Genomic DNA, 6,000 nt, shown 5'->3' on the forward strand with positions numbered 1-6,000 from the left:
CCCGTACTAGCCGGTGGTCGCTGCCGGTGTTAAACCTGTTAACCACTGAGACATCTCTGAATATATGCCTTTTATCCGCTATGATGAAATCTATCTCGTTCCTCGTCACAGTATCGGGGCTTTGCCATGTCCACCTCCTTTGGGGCTTCTTCTCAAAAAATGAGTTCATCAAGAAGAGCCCCTCCGATTCGAGGAAGTTGACAAGCGTCTGCCCCCTGTGATTCCTGTGCCCCAATCCGTGTGGTCCGATGCTCGATCCGTCGCGGCCTTGTACTCCCACTTTAGCGTTGAAGTCTCCCATAACAACGCTGTAGAAGGTCGAAGTAGTGCCATGTATGGCCCTTGTGATATCTTCATACAAGGCTTCGACTTCATCGTCAGAGTGTGCCGAGGTCGGCGCATATACCTGTATCACTTTCAGGGAGTACCTGTCGGTGAGCTTAAGTACAAGGTACGCTACCCGGGTCGACACACTACTGACTTCCACAACGTTGTTAGTGAGAGTCTTGTGAACCAGAAAACCGACGCCACCTTGGGAAAGCCCATCACCTTCACGGAAGTAGAACAAGTGCCCGGAGTCCAGGATCATCGTGTCCTCTCCCTCTCTTCGGACTTCAGACAACCCCAGTATGCTCCACTTAATGTGACTAAGTTCTACCTCAAGTTCGGTGAGGTGATGGTCCAACCGTAGCGTGCGTCCATTATACGTAGCCAGGAATATTTTTCTATGGCAGCCTCCCGTACCCCGGTGATTCTTAGCACCCTCTACCCCACCGTTACCACGGCCGCTGCCGTAGCCGGGAATAGTGGGGCTGCCGGGAACTGAGGGCCTTATTTTTAGGTTCGAACTCATGGGGGTTTTTGCCCATAGTCACCACGCTGGGCAGGCGGGTTGGTGACCGCAGGGCTGACTTTGTCGCACCGAAGACGCTGCTGCCCGTCCTCGGTCTGTGCATTTAAAAAGCCAGCAGTTGGATGGCTATCCCGCCATCGGTCGGCCTTTTAAGTTCCAAGGTGGTAGTGGAACTGTGCTATCCCTTAGTCGCCTCTTACGACACCCACGGGAAGAGATGGGGTGGCTAAATTCTTTAGTGCCGAAACCACACAGCACACCATCCTCGTACTTCAAGGAATATTTTAAAAAAAAGAATTAGCAAAATCGGTCCAACCGTTCTCGAGTTTTGCGCTTAGCAACACATTCAGCGATTCATTTTTATATTATAGATGTTGTCTAGTGTAACTTTATCTTTGAAAAAAGCTGCTAGAAATAGTTGGACACGTAGATCTTTTTGACAGTAATCGGCAAGTAGCACATCCCTTGCTCTTTGTCATAAACCAAAAACATAAGATCCAAACATCAAAAAGTAGCATTAAATACTCCACGCTACCACAGTATATTATTACATTAATTACTTAATTAGTCTTTGTTTTCTGAACACAAAATAAATTCTAAAAACACAAATGATCGCGTGGAATGCTAGCATGTTTACAATATCTTCACGTTGCTGTTTTGATATTTTTAGCGAGAAATGAACCAAGCCTTCTGTAACAAGTGGGTTAAAGCTTCTAAATACACCAAAAATTATTTTCCTAGTATCATCATTTCCACTATTATTGCTATGTTCGCTAAACGAATCTTATATTGTATTTCAAGGGTAAAATTCTGTCGATATAATGTTCAATTTATAGATTAATAGTGAATCGTAATGACTTTTTATAGGGTTTTGGTAGCTGATGCGAGGATTTTCCTAAGTACTCGCACTGCTCTGGCTAGAAGATGAGCAATTATCTGTCCATTTATTTATACAATCGGGCTAATAAAGTATTAAATTACTATACTCTATCCCTGAAAGAACTCAAAGCGATCGTTTTCATGTGGCTGTCCTAGCTGGACTACCAAAAAACTGAGGATCTCCTCAAGGCATGCTGGGGTTAGTATGACTTCTTGAACAATTTATTGCGTAAACACACATATACACATACACATATATACAGATAGATATTTACCGTCCTATCCTGTACTATTTTATTTTATTTTTATTTTTTAATTATGTCTAGTTTGCTTAAAAAAGGTAAAATATTTACTTAAGTTTTCTTCTGTAAAGTTTGCTTTAGAAATAAATAATGGAAGAGAACACTGGTTCATTGTGGCACAGGCTTTGCCTATTACAAAAACCAGGGAACTCATTATTTGTATATTGTTTTCTAATGTTTACGCGAATTTTACTCATTTAATGAAACAACTTTTTTCGGATTTTATCGCGGTTTATTTTACGTTTCGGATACTTTACAGCAACCATGGTCACCAATGGGGTCCAATGGGGTCCCATTATTAATATAATTAAATCAAAAACCAAGCATAATTCACCACAGATTAAAGACTCAATTAGCACATTCTGCAAGCATATAATCATTATTCATATCATATCAAGCATCTGCAGCATTATAAGCATTATTATTATTATTATTATTATTATTTTCTACGAAAACATACACGATATGTAGCATACGTGTATTTATCTGAAATAAAAAGTAGGCGGTAGAATTCTCTGATCACTAAACTGCCACTTTGTATAGAATCATAAAAATCAAGAATAAATGTATTCTAGAGAAAATGTACATTTTCTCGGATAAGTAGGTAAGCATCCTTTTAGTATTTTCTAGTAGTTTAGTATGCGTAACCTACTTACGTGATAATTTCATCCATATTGAGAAATAAAACTTCCATATAAATACGATACTTTAAGAATCAGTCGTGACATTATAGCAACATAATCAAGTAATAACATTTAACCAATGCTATACCAGTAATCAAGCAGCGCAGATAATTAAAATTTACGGGCCATACAGTAACTGACATTAAAAAAATGACTAACACTATTTATTTATCATCTTGTTGGAAATTTAATGACTAGCCCGTCGGCGCTTGTTTGTAAGTGTGTGTGAAGTTTGTAATGGCCATGTTTTCTGCTCCGCGGGTTGTGGGTTCGAAGCCCGCCTAAATCTGGGGGTCATATTTGTATTTATATATGTTTTATTTCTATATATATATATATATATATTTATCAAAAAAATAGTTAGCTGTAACAATTGGCTGTTATCTATAACACAAGAATTAAGTTGCTTACCATGGGAACGGATGACCGTGTGTGAATGTTATAAGGTATTTATTAATTAATATTATTATAATGCATTCCTAAGCCACCAAACATCTTACATGTATACGAAAAAAATATTATTAATCAAACTAGCTTACTCAACGAACTTCGTACGACCCATCACACCCATCCATCCTCACAAACTTTCGCAGTTAGTTATTAGTGGGACAACGGAAGCAATCACTACGATTTCACGTATTTTCTATATTATAAATAGTAAAATATTTCGTCATCATTTAATTTTATAACTTGTGGTGAAAGATTATTAGGTTAAAATGTAAAAATAATGTAGTAGCTAAGACATATACGCTTCAGCCTGTAATATCCCACTACTGGGCATAGGTCCCCATGTAGGAGAAGGATCAGAGCTTAATCCACCACGCTGCTCCAATGCGGGTTCGCGGATATATTTCCTACTATGAATAACAATAAAGTGTACATGATAACAACCGGGATCGACGGCTTAACGTGCTCTCCGAGGCACGGTGGGGAGTACCACAAGGACTGCACAAACACCCAGACCACGGCAAACACCTGTATAGCCAATACAAATGTTTGTCATGTGCGGGGATCGAACCCGCAATCGCTAGCGCAACAGGTACAATCCATGGCTGTGACCGTACATACCGTACCATATGTGACCGTCATACATAGAAGAAGTAAAATATTTTTTTTATAACTAATATAATATTGTGTTTGCCCGCAAACAAAAAAACTGGATTCAATTACATCGACAAGTAATTCAACGTAAGTAGAAGAAAAAAATTAACAAACGCACTAGTCACCACTACGATTTTCGAAGGTTTTCCTCGATATCTCTGAGATACCATCATCAAATCCTAGTTTCCTTATTATGCTACCACCCTTAGGATATCTCCTTTCCAACGAACGACGAAGTTATCCGCGAACACAAAAAAAAAACGGTCGACTTGCGAAATCTCCTCCTTTTTTGATGTCGGTTAAAAAATATGGTGACTTTTCCTAAGTAGGCGCTATAATTGTTTGCTGTACCAACATTCGAAAGCCTCCATTAAAAATTTAACTTCTTTTCGCTGCTATTATGTTTGGTAAAATAAAACTGCGAAAATGACATGAATTAATTTATTTTTTCATTTATTATATTTGACAATGGGTATACATCAGTAAGATTCAATTAAAGTTATTATTTACAGATAATATATAATACGACCGTGAAAACATTATGTACAATAATACTTAGATTTTTATAGTAAAATAGTTAATATTAAAAAAAAAAACAACGTTCTGTGCTTAAGACCGCGCGGCAGAAGTAAAAACTTCATTGGCAATCGCAATCAAGCAATAACGCAATAAGTCCCGAGTTCACCCGATCGACTCTTTCACCGTTCAGCAGCGAAGACTAGTTATCTGTATTTTTCTCACTCGGGTACACGCGGCGGTCCCGAGTTCACCCGAGCGACTCTCTCACCGTTCAGCAGCGAAGGCTAGCTGTCTGTATCTTTCTCGCTCGGGTACACGCGGCGGTCCCGAGTTCACCCGATCGAGCCTTTCACCTCAGAGCGTGACGGATCAGCCTAACTTAGTACACCATGTGAGTGCGGTGTGCCAAAATAAATTTTCACTTCAAAAGGTCTAAGTAAGTAGTATTGCAGATGGGAAACACCAAAAGTATTGTTTGTTGATTGCTAGATAGGAAGCAATTAAATTCGCGTATACTCTAACAAACAACGATTAATTTGCAACAATATGCGACAATCGCGCAATCATCGCCAAATTGATTGTTATATTACGTTGATTAAAACCACAATACAATGAACTGCTAATTGCCGACTAATTGACGATTGCGTTATTTGTATTGAAATTTTCGCTCCACGTGAGATGCTTCTATTGCATTCTTAGCATTTTATTAAACTTTAAATGAGAATATAATAGCAATATTGTATGTAAAACATGTTACAGATAGTGTAGTGTACATAAAAATCCCACTACTTCTTTTCAAAAACCACGTACTACATTAATGAATAAATAGTAATAAATAAATAAACGCCTCACACTCAAGGGCCTCAACTTGGATTAAGTCCTGTGTCAGGGGTCCGGAAACATCCAATACACAATCACAAACACCCAGACCATAAAAATGTCTTTACTGCCAGTAAAAAATTATGTCACGTGCCGGATCAAACCCACGACCACCAGCGTATCAGGCATTAGGTAGTGCTGTAGCCATTGCGCTAACGAGTCGCCAAATGAGTCCCTTCAGATGTTTCCCATCAAACGCATTAGTAACAAAAAAAGGGTCAAGACGTTGCGAGTTTCTTTCAAAATATTACATACAGTATGATTTAGTCCTCGCTGCGTTTCTGATGTCCAAAAATTGATATAATTTAGACATAAATTATGTTCTATGACTTTAGTTGATCTTATATAATTATAATAGTATATATTTTTATTTACATTTTATTTCTATGTTAGATAAATGCATTAAATTACACCATTACATCTACTACAATAAAAATACTTTGATAAATTAAAAGAAAAACCACATCATTTAGTGAAAGCAAGATAAGTATACCATGCCATGTCACCAATACAATTTAATAATTTATTTTTTATTTTTTAAGCGTCAGATATGTATTTTATCTCAAATTAAATAAAAAAGGTTTAAATAACCTTAAAAGTAATGTACACAATTTTATTTTTTATAATTGACAGATAATAAATGGCAATAAATATTGCATAAATAGAACTCAAACAAATATTAATTGTTTGTTGGCAGCACTGAATCATAAGCGTCACTAATTGGTGACTGGTTGTGAGTACTTCGAACTAAAAATTGAGTCCCATAACGTAACAATCCTATAAA

General features: G+C 37.5%; 1 long non-coding RNA gene across 1 annotated transcript in view; it reads left to right on the forward strand.

The window, feature by feature from the left end:
• The window catches only part of LOC123665615, a 22,909-nt gene extending 18,865 nt beyond the window's left edge, over positions 1–4,044 (forward strand). Inside the window, exon 2 of the long non-coding RNA XR_006745084.1 lies at positions 3,961–4,044. This is a non-coding gene — a long non-coding RNA (uncharacterized LOC123665615). The remainder of the gene's footprint in view (positions 1–3,960) is intronic.
• Positions 4,045–6,000: the final 1,956 nt, after the last annotated feature.

This window comes from Melitaea cinxia, chromosome 24 (assembly GCF_905220565.1).
Source record: "Melitaea cinxia chromosome 24, ilMelCinx1.1, whole genome shotgun sequence".
Classification (NCBI taxonomy): Eukaryota; Metazoa; Arthropoda; class Insecta; order Lepidoptera; family Nymphalidae; genus Melitaea; species Melitaea cinxia.